At 33.4% G+C, this 15,896-nt stretch overlaps 1 long non-coding RNA gene across 2 annotated transcripts; it reads right to left on the bottom strand.

Moving 5' to 3' along the window:
• Positions 1-231: 231 nt before the first annotated feature.
• Positions 232-13,412, bottom strand: LOC132306570 (uncharacterized). 2 transcript variants are annotated; one of them, XR_009482045.1, is made up of 4 exons: positions 12,920-13,412; positions 11,639-11,816; positions 6,566-11,548; positions 232-727 (listed from the first exon to the last, which is right to left on the bottom strand). It is a non-coding gene; the product is annotated as an uncharacterized LOC132306570 (long non-coding RNA). The 2 variants fall into 2 exon arrangements; XR_009482044.1 differs by having other exon boundaries at positions 6,566-11,816.
• Positions 13,413-15,896: the final 2,484 nt, after the last annotated feature.

Raw genomic sequence — 15,896 nt, 5'->3', positions numbered from 1 at the left:
CCGTTCATTCCATTTGAGGCCGCTATAGTACAGCCATTACTCTTTTTCTATGACCTAAGTGATCGCCAAAAATCCAGTCCATAGATGATTAACCCCAGATTTTCATTTGTACTGCCATCTACTGATCATAAATACTTCAAGAACATAGAACTAAAGATCGAACATCACATCAAACACTAATAAAAATGCGTCTGCATTACATGCATGTCACCCAGTGAAAGGATCCCAACATGGTGAAATTAAGTACTCCATTCAAATCAGAAAGTCAAACTTCTTTTTTTTTTTCTTCACTACCCAAGAAAAAAAGGAAGGGTCATTTGAGCCTAGCCCAAGAATGCACAACCAAAATAACCACAGCTAAAGCTATGCACAACAAATTTAAAAAGCTAGCAGTTGGTACTCAATGGTTTCAGATGTGTGGTAGCTCGAAGCAGAGATCCAACATGGACTCCTAGAATTTTCAATGGGGGTGGGAATGTTTGAGAGATCCCAAAGAGTTCCCAAAACTATAAATTATCCGAGATGATGTACTGTTGGAGGGAGAGAAGGCTGACATCTGATGGTGTTCTAATCAAAGCTGAAAGAGAAGCAAAGGTCCGAAGATTTTGGCATTCCTCTCTCTTCACAGATAATATATAGAACCTGCAAGGCCAAGTCTACTAACAAATTTCTGGTTAAACTCCTCCGGCATTTCGCCAATTACTAACAAATAACAAAATGGAGTTACCTGAAAGTTGAAATTGAAATCCTTCAATTATAAGGATATAATGTATACGACTCCTAAACTACAAAGAACTTCATTTAAAATTTATACTGGTACGAGTAAATGTGATTCAGTCAGTATTAGGTGAAGAAATCTAGAAAAATTGCATTACTAAGAAAATCTATAAGAGCTTTATGTGGAGCCACTCTTAACTGATCTAAACTTGAAATAGCACATGCATGAGAACGAAATGACAACTTTTAGAATAGATTAACTGGACGCAACACACTAAACAATTCCACACATGGGAGAGCATGGGTAACAGCAGGTCGCTAATCCAAGAGACCTAGCTGGCCGCACTCTTGAGGGAGGGCAATACTTTAACATGAATTTTACAACAATCAATGGTTTTAAGGGCAATAGAATCCATAAAATGTATATAAAGAAAATAGAAAAATGGTCTAGTAGTTGAAAAATCTAAAATGGAAATTAAAGCTGGAAGCCTGCAAAGCGTCCACCAAATATTATAATACAGTTAAACAACTTGAAATAATTAATTAAAAGATCCAATGTTGAACAAACAATTATAAATAAATAAAAAATAAGTATGCCAAACATGGGGAGGGGATTTCAACATCAAATTGGTAAAGAAGTTAATGGCGGGAATTGTCCAATCCATTTAACATGAGTTCCCAATTGAATGTAAATTTTGACCTCAGGAAGCATATCAAGCAAAACTAGTAGCTCAAATGGGACAATCTCATTCATCCTAAATCATTCAGAAACTTGGTCTCGAGGTGATCGTTTCTACACACACAACACACTTTGTCAGGACTCAACTGAGACATTTCATATCACAAATAGATCAAGTATCTTCTTTGTGCTTCATGTCTTGACACTGATGCTAGTGTTTATAATTATTTATTTATTTATTGGCGATGGATTTCTCAAGCCCTTGCTTTACCTAAATGGAATTAATTTATTGAATATATACATCTACATAGTAAAGAGAGAGCGAGGAAGATTATTTTCAATCCACGCAAGATGTGTAATGTACATTGCTTTTTAAATAATGCTACACACCAAAGACCACCACACGTTGCATTAATGTGTTTGAACCTCATGAGTTGTTGAACAAAAGTCTGGAAGTTATCTTAAGAGTTTTTTATTGAAGGGTCCCTCAATGCAAAAAGGTTCCCAAAAGGATTCTTGGTAGTGTCTTCCCAAAAATGAAGGGGGTCTTAGAGTTAAGGTTTTAATCTCCTGGAACAAAGCAGCTTTTGCAAAACACATTCAAAAGCTTCTTAACCACAGGACGGACAATTCTTTATGGATTACTTTGGTTGAAAATTTTCTTGTTAAAAGAACATAACTTTTGGTTATAGTTAAGATTCCTTCCTCTGCTACTTGGTCTTGGAGGAAAATTTTGCTTCTAAGAAATATTCAGGCTAATAATTCAAGAGTATTCAAACTTCAAAAAAAGGAATTTTGATTTAAGCAAGTACCATGTTTTTCTGCAGAACTCACATAGAATCAGTGGAGTCAGGAGTGTCACTTCTGCTTCAAAATTCGTGGAGCTATCCTACATAAAATCTTTGATCTAGTGGCATCTGAATGCTCCTTTTGCCGATATGTTTCCCAAGAAGTATGGAGATTGGAGACCGACACGGAACATTGACAAATACATGTTTTTCTGCTAAACTCACACAGAATCAGTGGAGTCAGGAGTGTCACTTATGCTTCAAAATTCGTGGAGCTATCCCACAAAATCTTTGATCTGGTGGCATCTGAATGCTCCTTTTGCCAATCTGCTTCCTAAGAAGTAGGGAGTTTGGAGACCGACACAGAACATTGACAAGATAAACATGGATATGCTAACACGTCAAATTATAAAAAAATAGGATCCAAACACAGTGTGGACATGACTAATATACATATTAATTTTCATTTATATATCTATTGAGTAAGACAATTGTAGTGTTTCACTAAAGTTAATTAAGTTAGAAGATTAAGCTTTTCAAATATAAAATATATATTATATGATATTACTCTCTTATTTTGTCATTATAGTTATATTTTTTTTCATTACATAACCTGACATGCTGCCAATGTCAATTTTTTACAGAAAGAGATTAAACACTTTGATGTGTGTTCATAATGTTGTTTCTAGGATTGTCATGTTTTTGTTTTATATATTACGAAGAGAGTGGAATGTGTTGGTCGAGTGTTCAAAATATGTTGACCACTTTGTCCGAGATGTGTCAACCAAGTGTCCGAAATAATAAAAATTAGTTTTAAATTATGGACACGGCTATGAAATGCCAGAAACATGTCCAGGAGGGTCCATGAAGGGTCGGTGTCTAACGACACAACTTCTTCAAAGAAGTGTTCGTGCTTCTTAGTCTGCTTCAATGGATTGCTACTAATTTACATAGCAATAGTTACGGTATCCGAGCTTCTATTTACCACCTCTATCTATCCATTTGGAGAGAAAGAAACAACAGGCTGCAGCTTAATCAATATGGAGATATAGCAACAATTGTGCAGAGTATTTTTGATAGATGTAAGGCGTAAATTATTGGGGTCAGTAGGTATAAAGAGTCTTGAAGTAACAGGTATATCAAAACTTTTGGAAATTTTCTAAATCAATAAAAAGATGTAGCAACAATTGTGCAGAGCATTTTTGGTAGGCGTAAACTATTGGAGTCAGTTGGTATAAAGAGTCTTAAAGTAACAGGTATATCAAAACTTTTTTGAAATTGTTCAAATCTATCTTTAGATAGCTGAGTGTTGACCACAGGACTTAAGTTGGCGTATTTCGTGGATCAAACTAGAGTTTGTAAATTTGTTTTGATTGTTAGTTTAGTTAGAATTTTAAAGTTAGTTACCTCTTGGTCATGGTCAAAGATGGAATTCAAGCTTTAACCAAGGCAAAAGAGTAATTTTTAACTTAAAGGTATAAAGGTAAATTGACACTACTATGCACTAGGCTACTAGCCATGAATTAGGGTTTTGAGAATTCATGTCTTCATTTGGAAAATCCTAAGTGACAGGCGTCAAAAGTGTTTTTGGGATTTTACAACAAGATGAAGAAGCCTTTTTCACTACTACTTAGGTAGGATCATGAATCCTTTGTTTTCATTCCGCTTTATTTATGGTCAGATTCTCACTCAAACCACATGCTATCATATCTTTCGTAACTAACTCTACCCACATTAACTTTGGTCTTCCTCTCTCCTTAGAATTACACTCAATCTGACCTATGTCAATCTTCCAAATTGGTGCATTTAAAAGGTGGTCTTTGCACATCACCAAACCATCTTAACCAATTTTCTCTCATCTTATCTCGATTTGTGCTACTCTAATCATCTCCCGAGTGTATCCTTTCTAGTCTTACCGCAAATCCAACTCAACATTCACGTTTTCACCACACTCACTTTATGCATATGTTGTTTCCTAGGTGCTCAACATTCTGTGCCATAAACTATGGCTGATCTAATAGCTGTTCGATGGAACTTTCCTATCAATCGCAAGGGGATACACCTATCACACTATATACAAGATGCACTCCTCCATTTAACCTATACTGCCTAACATCCTCTCCAATTTCTCATTCATTATGAAAAATTGAGCCTAAATAGCGAAAATGTTCACTTTTTTGTACCTCTAGATTCTAAATCCCCACTACATCCTCATTTGTATTTCTAGATTTACTAAAGTTACACTTTATATTTTCAGTTTTATTTCTACTTATTTTAAACCCTTTTAGTTCTAAAGCTTCTCTCAAAACCTCCAAGTTGGAATGAACTCCTCTAGTCTCATTGACTAAAACAATATCATCGACAAATAACATACCCCATGGAATATCATCTTGGATGTGTCTTGTTAGCTCATCCATAACCTAGGCAGAAAAGGTATGGGGTGATATCATTAGTAAGTCGACGTGAGAGTTCCACAAGCGTCATTTTTTTGTTCATTTGCTTTGGTTGGGAGAATACCGCTTTAATAGAACCCCTATTTGGGATGTATCCCTTTGTAACTCATTTCTCTTCTAAAGCCCTCCGTATTAGATCTCTAGGTACCCTATCATAGGCTATCACCAAATCGATAAAACCCATATGGAGATCTCTCTTCTTCTCTCTATATCTTTACATTAGTCTCCTCAATAAATACTCTTTATCATAGTACAAATCCTAAGATATATAGAACATACATTAAGATGCATACATTAGAGAATTTGGCAGCACATTTTGAGTGTATTCATATATTTTTCTTTTATCATTCATCAATTGAATTAGATTAGTAAGTGTTATATTAGTGTGTTGACATCATAATTGCTGTGGAGCTGATTTGAGGAGTTCAACACAAATATGCAATTGATCAACCGAGATTGGAATGGATGACTAGTCTAGAGATCAGAAATACTATTGAGGAAGCAAATTCATCAGGAGTAGTGTCTGTTGACAGAATGGATACTGTGCCTAGAGACTGTAATTGGGAGTTTGGTGGATCGGACCCCTTAGGACAGGCTTCCAACAACCTACCACCTAGCACTAACTTTCAGGCCAGAAGATGTCTGGCAGAATCGCACCCTGAACATGCTGTGTGGATAGAATCAATCTGTTCAACCTCGGTGGGAAGTTTATGTCGAGATAACTAGGAGTTTTGGGACACGTAAACTTTGACCTAGTGTAATCTCTCTTTTTTTATAGTGAATTTTTAATCTAACTAGACCAAGTCTCACGGTTTTTCTCGTTCAGGGTTTCCACTTTAAAATCTTTTTCTCCATTGTTCACAGTTCAGATAACTTTGGTTTAATTTAGTTTTGATTGAATGGTTCTTATGATTCACATAATGGATTGATTGGTATTTAATTATTAACTTTAATTTAAATTTGAATCTTCGGTTGGTTAGTTAAAAATTCAAAAAGTAGTTATTAGTTAAAAATTCAAAAAGTATTTTCCTAGTATTTTCCACAATGTGAACTACATACTTTTCTTAACTCCATCTTAACCGATTTTCTCTCATTTTATCTCCAATCTGTGCTACTCCAACCATCTCCCAAAATGTGATTTTATAATTCTATTTTTTCTAGTCTTACCGCATATCTATTTCAACATTCGCATTTCTGACATTGTAACTTTTTGCATACATTGTTTCCTAGCTGCCCAACATTAATAAAATTGCTTATTTACCCCCAAAAAAAATTACTTCCTAGGTATATCAAGTATGACACTAGTTCTAGTTCTCAGAATTTTGTATTGGTGGACACATGTAAGCATTGTGTTTGGAAAATGCAGCGGTGAATATGCAGTGCATACGTGGACCACATGGTATTTGACATTCTATTAAACATGAAAAATCAACAGTTAATACTTATTTCCACTACCAAGCAAAAAACTTAAATGACATATCAAAAGAATTATCATTATTTTGGCTGCCCATAATTTGAAGTCCCTTCAAAAGACGAGTCGTTTTACCCAGAAAAGAACCCATTCCAGTGAGATTTAGATCCTTTTTTTACCAAAAAAAAACCGAGAACTTGAATATTTTATAACTTCAAAAAAGAACCCATTCTAGTGAGATCTAGATCCTTGTTTTGCCAAAAGACCTAGAACTTGAATATTTTAAGTTATAATATATGTTGAAGGTATAAATATTAAAGTTACACCCTCTCTATCAGCTTAAGCTTTTAGAGTAGATGGGTAGTTAACATGGTATCAGAGCCAAAAGTCTCGAGTTCAAACCTTATCGTCACCCTAATTAAAAATTGAAAAACGCGTGAGGAAACACAGGCATCCTTCAAATATGAGAAAGAACAATAAAGATACATAAGATGGTTCAAGACATACAGAGACTTACAGATTTATGCAAGGACGAGTCAGAGACTATTGCATTTCTCTTGACGATAAATCACAGTTGGGAAAGAAGACGGCACATACTTCGGACCAGACAATCCCTCCACCACCCTGGATACAACATTAAAAAAATAACATCAAAAGAAGGGAAGTCATATCCATATATCATAGAAGGTGATCAAATGTTATATGTTGACAAAGTAGATAAATTAGAATATTTAGATTTTGAATCGAAAAGAAATTATAAACATAAATACTTTCATTCACAACGATTTTCATCCTAATGCAAATAAAAGACCGGATAAATTACACAAACCTCTCCCGAGGTTTGAAAAAATTACATGCACCTTGGAGTATTTTTCACAGTCAACCTCATTTGTGATTTTGTTGGAATTTTCTAGATTCCCTTTGGTTATGAATAATTATTAAGAGTTTTTAAGAATATATCACAAAATGTCTAAATGGCCCTTTGTTTTAGTGGAAAGACTTGAAAAGCCATACTTATTTGAAGATAACATCTTTGCACATCACCTAAGAATCTCAAAAGACTAAATTACCCCTAATTTGCATTTAATATACATTTCAATACATTAGATTCTTAATATACATATCAATACATTAGATTCTTAAGAGGACAAAATTTGTAATTTTTCAATCTATTTCAATGAATATAAAAAGTATTATTAACCAGTGTGCAAGGGACAGATTGGATATAAAACTAACCATTGACACTATTTGAATAAAGTGACTGCTCTTAGCATTCTAACCATGTTCTCAGGCTTGGCCGCTCAAGAATTTTACCATTATATCAGGGAATTGAAATTTGGCAAATTGGAAGACTTATAAATCTGAAAAAACTTGTTATTACGTGCGAGTGCTGACAATTTCATAATTCTAACAATGTTTTCTTTATCTCATCATCTGAAACTGAGTATAACTTATAAAATGGTCATACTCTGCACTTGTGATGATGAATGGCCGGCCGGTGGGTTTATTCCATTATAAATGGAGGTGGTGACAGTGAAAATGAGCTATTTTTTGTAGAGTTCTTGAGGAAGGAATAGAGTAAAGAGCTAGAGAAACATGAAGCGACAAGCAAAATGCTGACCATGAAAAGTGGTGGCTGCAAAGAAAGTGGTGGTGGACCGGTGGTGGAGCAGAAAGTGCCGTGATTATGTGGAGGTGGACATGAGGAAAAAAGAGAACTGGGAAGGAGACGACAGAGCAATGGAAATATAAGTTACAGTGGTGGTGGTGAAGGGCAGTTAAGGAGGTCTAATAGAGAGTAGAGAGAAATATGGAGCAGAGAGAGTAGAGATAGAATGGCTTGAAGGTGCACTAGTCATTTTCCTTCTATATTGTCTTTTTCTGATTTATTATCCAAAATGTCAAAATAACTTGTGGGCAAAATTTTCAATTTACACCAGCTGCAAAACAGACTCTAATAGGAGAGTTCAGTGTAATTGTGACCCATGATCTACATTCACGCAAATTAGTCAAAGCAAAGGAGAGATTTGCGTAACTTACCCTATATTTACAGTAATTAACAATGGATTGATGAAAAGGAACCATATAAAATAGCTCTTTGCTGGATATGTAAGTAATAGATTTTATTCTGATAGTTATAAACAAGTGTAGAATCTATAAATGTGTGATATCAAATGACAAAAATATGAACAAAGTACAGCATAATAATGCATTCCTTTTTTTTTTCCAAGACATAGAAAGACAAGTGTATAATATCTAATATTCCATTAATTTTTTGCTCTCATCCCCTTCTACCTTACCTTCAAACAGGCAGTATCCAGAAAGTATGGACACTCCTCTAGGAATTCTGAGGCCATGTCCGACACATGTTCAACACGAACACATGTGACACAGCCGGAGTTGTATTCGACACAATTAGATGTATCTTGGAATTTGAACTTATAAAATAATATATTATTTTTTATTATTTTGATGTATCCCTGCGTTATCAGTGTCTTATTTAAAAATTAAAAAATAAATAAAAATAAATTCGTGTATGTTGTGTCTGTATCATGTAAAATTCTTAGCAGTAAAATCCTTACTAACCTAGCTCACTTAAACAGAATTCCTCATAGAGGAGCTGCCCGAGGTATCATAGAACTTGAAGTAGCCTGACTGTTGATAGTCAGTGGCTATAATATTTGTTCAGGATTATCTCATATTTAGACATATGAAACAAATTTAAAATATAAGCACAAGTGAAATAATAGAAAATTAAACAAATGAAATGAATCCAAGGGCCAATTTTGTGCAAAACCACTGAAGAAGAAAGAAAGAAAAAAATCCCTTAAAGAACATGCTTTGCTCAGGAATAATTAAATTGTATTCTTACCAATGACAACCGTCTGAAGGAAATACAATTTTTAAATGCTTTGTCTATAACAAATGAATTTAACTCGAGAGGATCGGCTGGAGATATTATAGAACTTGAACTTGAAGTAGCTCGACTGTTGATAGACTGTGGCTATAAACTTTGTTCAGGATTATCTCACGCAAATTAAAAAGAGAAGCACAAGTGATACAATGGGAAAATAAACAAATGAAATGAATCCAAGGGCCAATTTAGTGCAAAAGAACTGAAAAAGAAGGGGAAACCAAAAACAGAAAAAAAAAAAAAAAAAACAAAACAAAACAAAAAAACAAAACAAAAACAAACGAAACAAACAAATTCCCTTAAAGAACATGCCATGCTGAGGAGTAATTAAATTGTATTCTTACCATTGACAACCTTCTGAAGGAAGCAAATTTTAATGCTTTTGTCTATGATAGTTCAATTTAACTTGAGAGTTAACAATTCAATAATATGAAACTAGCATGATCACTTGTATGCAATTCAACTCAAACAGCTAAACAAATTATTCCTGATGCTGCTTGCCAATCCATTTGTAAATGCCCAACCATGAACATAAAAAGAAGAAACACAAACACCTTAGCTGTGAATTATTTATGAACAAATTATTATTTTTTAACTTACAGACATGCATTTTTTGACAACAAAAAATCCTTATATGTGTCATGAATTTTATTGACAGTATTTGACATATAGGCATGATTTTTCACTTGTTTATCCTGATCTTGAATTAACAATATCACTGTATTGTTATTGACAGTATATGACATATAGGCATGATTTAAATATTAATGAATGTCATGCTAATTTGAAGTAGTTTTTTTTTTTTTTTTTTTTTTTTTTAAGAAATAGGATCTTTTTCAGGCTTTTCACTTGTTTATCCTGATCTTGAATTAACAATATCACTGTATTTAGATATTATACCTGAAAACAACGAAAGCTCCTTAAGAAGCCACAAACTTTAGTGATTTCTTTGTCCTCCTTTGATCATTAGACCAAGAGAAAACAACCTTCAAATGACCACCAAGTCTACTTCCATTTTTCCAGCATTGTAGTTCTAGTTTGTTTCTAAAAGGAACAACAAAACCAAGAAATTTTTTATTAAAAGAGGTTGCTTAACTCAAAACTCCTCTTTTTCCATTTCACTTCTAGTGTTTTTTTGGGATTGTGACTAATGGAAGTGGGAAGGTGGTCAGATGCTACTTCATCATAAAGAGACTCAGGTAACTGGACCTCCAATGTTTTTGAATTTGGAATTTTATTTTTTTTAATGTTGATAGTGGTCTAGCTTTTAACTCAGTCCCCAAGCCTTAAAAACCTAAATATAGGCAACAGACGCAAAAGAATGGGGCTCCATACTCCTTTAAGTTAGTAATCTACGAAGGATGTTGACAAGCCTTCTGTAATAATTTGTGAAATCAATTATAGCAATAAATTTCAGTAAAATATAATCATATCAACTTGTAATAATAAGGCAAAAGGCTTACTAGTTACGTCAATAATAAGGCAAAAGGCTTACTAGTTACGTCATGGAAACAATTACAATACATAAAAACCATTATTTCGTGTTACTGCAGCTCATGCTTACTTTCAAACATTTGATAAAGCACCTAAATTTCTTTTTGGATCACCTTGGATAGAACACACTTCCACAGTTATTAGACCAAATATCTCTGTATCGTAGCCATAGTTATTAAAGGCTGAAGGCACACCAAGGTGCTAATGTCCCTTGAAACCTAAGTGCAAGGAGCAATGAAAGGCACTAGCCTAAAATGATATAAGTACAGAAAAACAATTTAAAGTATGCAACACCAACTAGTTAATATCAAATAAAGGAAGTTCTCACCGTATCAATTTAATGGATTGCTATATCAATAGATATACATTTTCAGTTTACACATGCTTTCAATTAAATCAATGTAGAGTTGGATCAAATCAGGTTATGAAACACAACTAATCAAAAGTTTTTATAAAATCAAAAAGTTTGGACATCAACTAAAAGGTAAATCAATGTGCATAAATCTTTTTTATATGTATATACAGTTACAGAAAACTACCATTAAAAATATGCCACAAAAAGAAAACAATCTTGTAGATTTTGAACACATCAAATTATCATAAGACACAATTATCTTAGTCAAACGGTAGCTCATAAATTCTTTCTAATATATGAGAAGGATTAAACAATATGATCCAAGTTTGGAAATGCAAATTAATGGTTATTTTGAAAAATGAAAACTATTTGAATGGATGACTACAACTAAAATTAATTAAGAAGTGTGATTTTTTTGAGCCTGGAAGATCCTGCTTAAAGAGTAAAAGGTAATAGCCTGACAACTTTATGTGAACCTAATTGAAGGAACCTGACCCATATATAGTAGGTTGAGGCACCTTGGCTGAACTTTGACTAGCCTGGAAATTGTATGGGTTCTTCTATTAAAATAATAGAGTGACTGTATTTCATTCCGATTAACTTTTAAGTGTCGGAATTCTATTAGAAAAATACTCTTAACCTTGCAGATCAAGCGAGTCAGTTACCATTAGTAACTTTTATTTTGGGAATCCACTAACTGCAAAAGCACAACCCAAGTGATAAGAAGTCCGTCTTTACTGAAAAAAGGAACCACAAATTTCAAAATACTGATAACAACTAATTAAGCTAACATTAAATTTTAAACTTTAGGTTAAGTTCACAATCACCTGTCTAACGCATGTACCAAGAAAAAGTGCAGAAAGAGAAAATCAACCTGCCTTGAGAAGCAGATCGCATGACAACGATAGAAAGCACGCATGTACGCAATCATGTTATGCGTATGAATACTGACAAGCGTGCTCTCTCTCGTTGTCAAGCAATGGACCGTCAAAACTTCGGAAATATCTGCAATAAAAAATTAAAGATATATAAGTACCAACTATAGCCAGACTGAATCATCATACAGACTCATTGTTTTCTGAATTATAATCGATGAAAAAATTGCGATAATTAAAAGGATATGTTTGTTACAATACTCTTTAATGTTCAAGAGGCCAAAAGAAATTATCGGAATCTCCAAATTAATCTACCATGAAAACTAGAAAGAGATCTTAAATCAGGAACACGGAGACGACAAAAATCAGAAAATCTCTTACTAGATAAGAAGTATGTATAATATTCCAAGCATGAAATACTACAAATACCTCAATCCGCACAAGGAAATCAAATTGATGAAACATGTGATTACAATCCCAATATTTTGCAGCATAAAATCTCAAAATAATAATAATAATAATAATAATAATAATAATACGAATTAAGGAAAAATAGATAGCCAACAAAAAGATAAAAAGAACATGAGAACTTAAACATGCAAAAACTCTAACCCTAAACTGACATAACAGAAATCAAATAGAAATTATCAAAAAGCTGCAATTTTTCAAGTGCACAATCACAATACAAATTAAACGAAAAATTATGGACAACAATCCAAGATCTTCTCATCACTGAACCTAAACATGAAGAACTTAACCTAAACAGAAATCCACTTCCATATACAAAACTCAAGACCCAACTAACAAGCAAAAACTTTTAACTTTTTTTTTTTTTTGGGTAAGTAACTTTGAACTTTATTTGAAACCAATTAGGAAAAAAAATTCTCTTTGAAACCCTATCCCCAACAAATAATTTCAGTGATATCAATAATATTGCTAAAAGTTTCAGCCAAAAAAAAAAAACCTAGAATAAAGGCAACTTGAAAAACAAAGTGAACTAGAAATTATCATTACAGGAACCCAAAAAGATTTGCATAAAACAAAGATTTACAAAACAAACACATACATACATACACACACATATATATATTATAAGTATAGGGTTCATGTCTGCTAATAAATTTCTTAAACATTAAATAAAGATATATTCTGCACTCACCACTCAAAACCCAGATCCAAAATGAAATGAGCAAAAAAAATATAAAAGAAGAGAGAGAGAGAATATAATTAGACCTTAAAAGTTTAAGAATGCATAGCGATTCAGCATCCAAACCATGGAGAGAGGGTGCGAACTGTGAAAATAGAGAGATAGGATAGGACCTTCTTGAAAGACCAAGGCAGTTGTGAAACACGAGGAGGCCAACAGTTAAATCACCAGAACGAGAAGATAACGATGACAGTCAAAAATAAGTGCTTTTTTATTTTTATTTTTATTTTTTCTTCTTAACAAAAATAAGAACTAAGGAAATGAAAGAAAAAAAAAAAATCATAAAAAATTTCTGATTTTGAGTAATGAATATTTCCTAATTCATAATTTCAAAAACATGAAATTTACAAAAAAAAAAATAAATAAATAAAAATTTCTTTTTTGCCCTTTTCTTGGTAAGTTGCCATAAAAAGTTATGTACGAGTATAAATTATGGAGGGCTGGATCGTAGGGTACCACTTCTTTTAGGTACGGTCCATATTTGTTCTTATCTAAACTCAACGTACCATCGTGCTTGATGTCGCGTTGAACAGCCGAGTAGCGGGACCCATATCGCTGACCATTGGACAGGTTTTACTGGAGCAGTATTGCTACGCTCCTCTATATCGCTTGATATCCACGACCCAATAAGAATTTGTTACAATGGCAAGAAACATTGACGCCACTCACACACATTTTGTCCAATAAGGTACACATTTTGTACCTCACGAGCCTTGAGGTAGACGAGACACATTATGCCATAAGACCTCGATAATTGAATCCTCCATTTGAAAGTTGAAAAAACATACTACCATGCCACATACCTTTGTGGTGACTTTTTTTGTTTTTTTTTAAATTTATTGCTCACAAGAGAAGTTATAAGATGATTCTGAATGATAAATGCTTCTGTGGTTTAGTTTAATAAATAAATAAAATTATAATATTTTACTTAAATTTTAGAGAAAATTACATATAAATGGAGTTAAAGTTCCATATTTACTTAGAGGCTGAGTCAAAGTTCCATATTTCTCTAAAATGGATTGCTGAGGTGGCACATGGTTTTTTACTGTTTAGAAATTGTGGTGCCTAAAATACCCTTCCACGAAGGTACTACTTTTTCTTCGAAGGTACTACTTTTTTGAACTGAAGGTACTACTTTTTGGCGTCCAGGTACCATGTTTTTTAAATACCGCGAAGGTACTACTTTTTCTCCGAATGTACTACTTTTTTGAACTGAAGGTACTACTTTTTTGAACTGAATGTACTACTTTTTTGTTAGGGAAGGGCATTTTAGGCACCACAATTTTTTAAACAGTAAAAAACCATGTGCCACCTCAGCAATCCATTTTAGAGAAATATGGAACTTTGACTCAGTATCTAAGTAAATATGGAACTTTGACTCCATTTATATGTAATTTTCCCTAAATTTTACGATACTATACCTAACAAAATTTGAATACTTAACCTCATTTTGGGGTTAGATCCTTTTGAACTAATTCGAAATGGTGAATGTGGGTCAAATTTGACAGGCACAAACCATACTTAATCCATATTATTTATATAATATCTAAACAAATTCTAATATAATAAATGGATGAATTTGGATCAAATCGGCATGTAAATTTGAACCCACTTTATACTTGTATCCAAACGTGAACAAATCATAATTTTCTTTTAATAAAGATACATATTGGGTGCATTTTTAAATTAAAATCTGATAAAAATGGAATTGATACGGATAAAATATCCATTCAAACCTGATTTATATCACCTTCCCAACTTAAAGGGATTTTATCTCTAAAATTCAGATACATCCCTGAGGAGAACCAATCTAGGACACCCGCACTAGTCACCCTTCTAAAGACATATCATGAAACCTCAAAATGACATTATCCTACACCATGAAATCCATAAGAAAGAAAAAGTGAATGATTAATCATCCAACCCCAACATTATATCCTCATTTCAACATGAAGTCGTGCACCATCCAGCTTCAGCACAAAACAACTCCAAGCTAATCACCTTACCAATCAACCTCGAAGGCACATCAATTAGGACATTCACCACAAAGGATGACAATCAACAAGCAATTGTATCAAAATCATACTATCTACAATGACAACCTAAAAATAGGAGAATCATTATCATCACAAAAATAAATCATTCTCCCAAGTGTGTCAATGCATAATTCAACATCCACCACCTTAAAAACACTCCAAAGAGTCATCCACATTGAGTATAAGTATCTCACAAACTCGTCAATATGGAAACACTACCATTGTCTAGTACCCTACCCACGACATACTTATCAATATGGTAGCAACGTCGATATCTAATACCTTCTCACGGCACAATCGTCAGTATGGTAACATAGCTAGTACCTAACACCTGCCCACACATATGTATGAGTACAATATAGAGCTTTGGCACATGTCTCGATGTGTGTTTGAGTTACAATGTATCTTGACTTGTTGATTTCGAACTCTATTTGTCAAGTTGATTATTATGATTATAATTATAACTTGCGGCATTTTATATTTCATCATCTTGTATATGTCTACTTGTGATGAGATAGGTTTCTTTCCTCGTTAAAGCATGATGATGTGTATGCTAGTTCTATGAGTGATACCTAGCATGTTCCAAGACTTAGACATTAGGAAGTATGATCCCTTTCATTGCCTAACATACTTTTGTGTTTGTTGGGTCCAAAGAATGTAGCTTATTTGTATACCATTCTTTTCTACTGGGCATATTTGTTAACCCCTTTTATTTTTCAGGAAAATAACCTCTTTTGGAGGACACACCTCATCCATAGTTGATGTTACTTTGGTGGAGCTTTTGGATGTTCTTTGATGCTGTAAACATGTTAATCACAATGGTTGGCCTTCTTTCATATTTTGCTTCCGCATTCGGACTTGGATTAAAGTCTCTTCTTCTTCTTCTTCTCTTATTTTTATTTTTTATTTTTTTTGTCCCGTTGAATGGAAGACCAATGAGAGGGTAATACACATCCCATTACTGATT

The sequence above is a fragment of the Cornus florida genome, unplaced genomic scaffold (assembly GCF_030987335.1).
Source record: "Cornus florida cultivar Cherokee Brave unplaced genomic scaffold, ASM3098733v1 CherokeeBrave_3.0.0_Hap2_Chr05, whole genome shotgun sequence".
NCBI classification, from domain to species: Eukaryota; Viridiplantae; Streptophyta; class Magnoliopsida; order Cornales; family Cornaceae; genus Cornus; species Cornus florida.
This window is presented reverse-complemented; position numbering and strand designations above follow the sequence as displayed.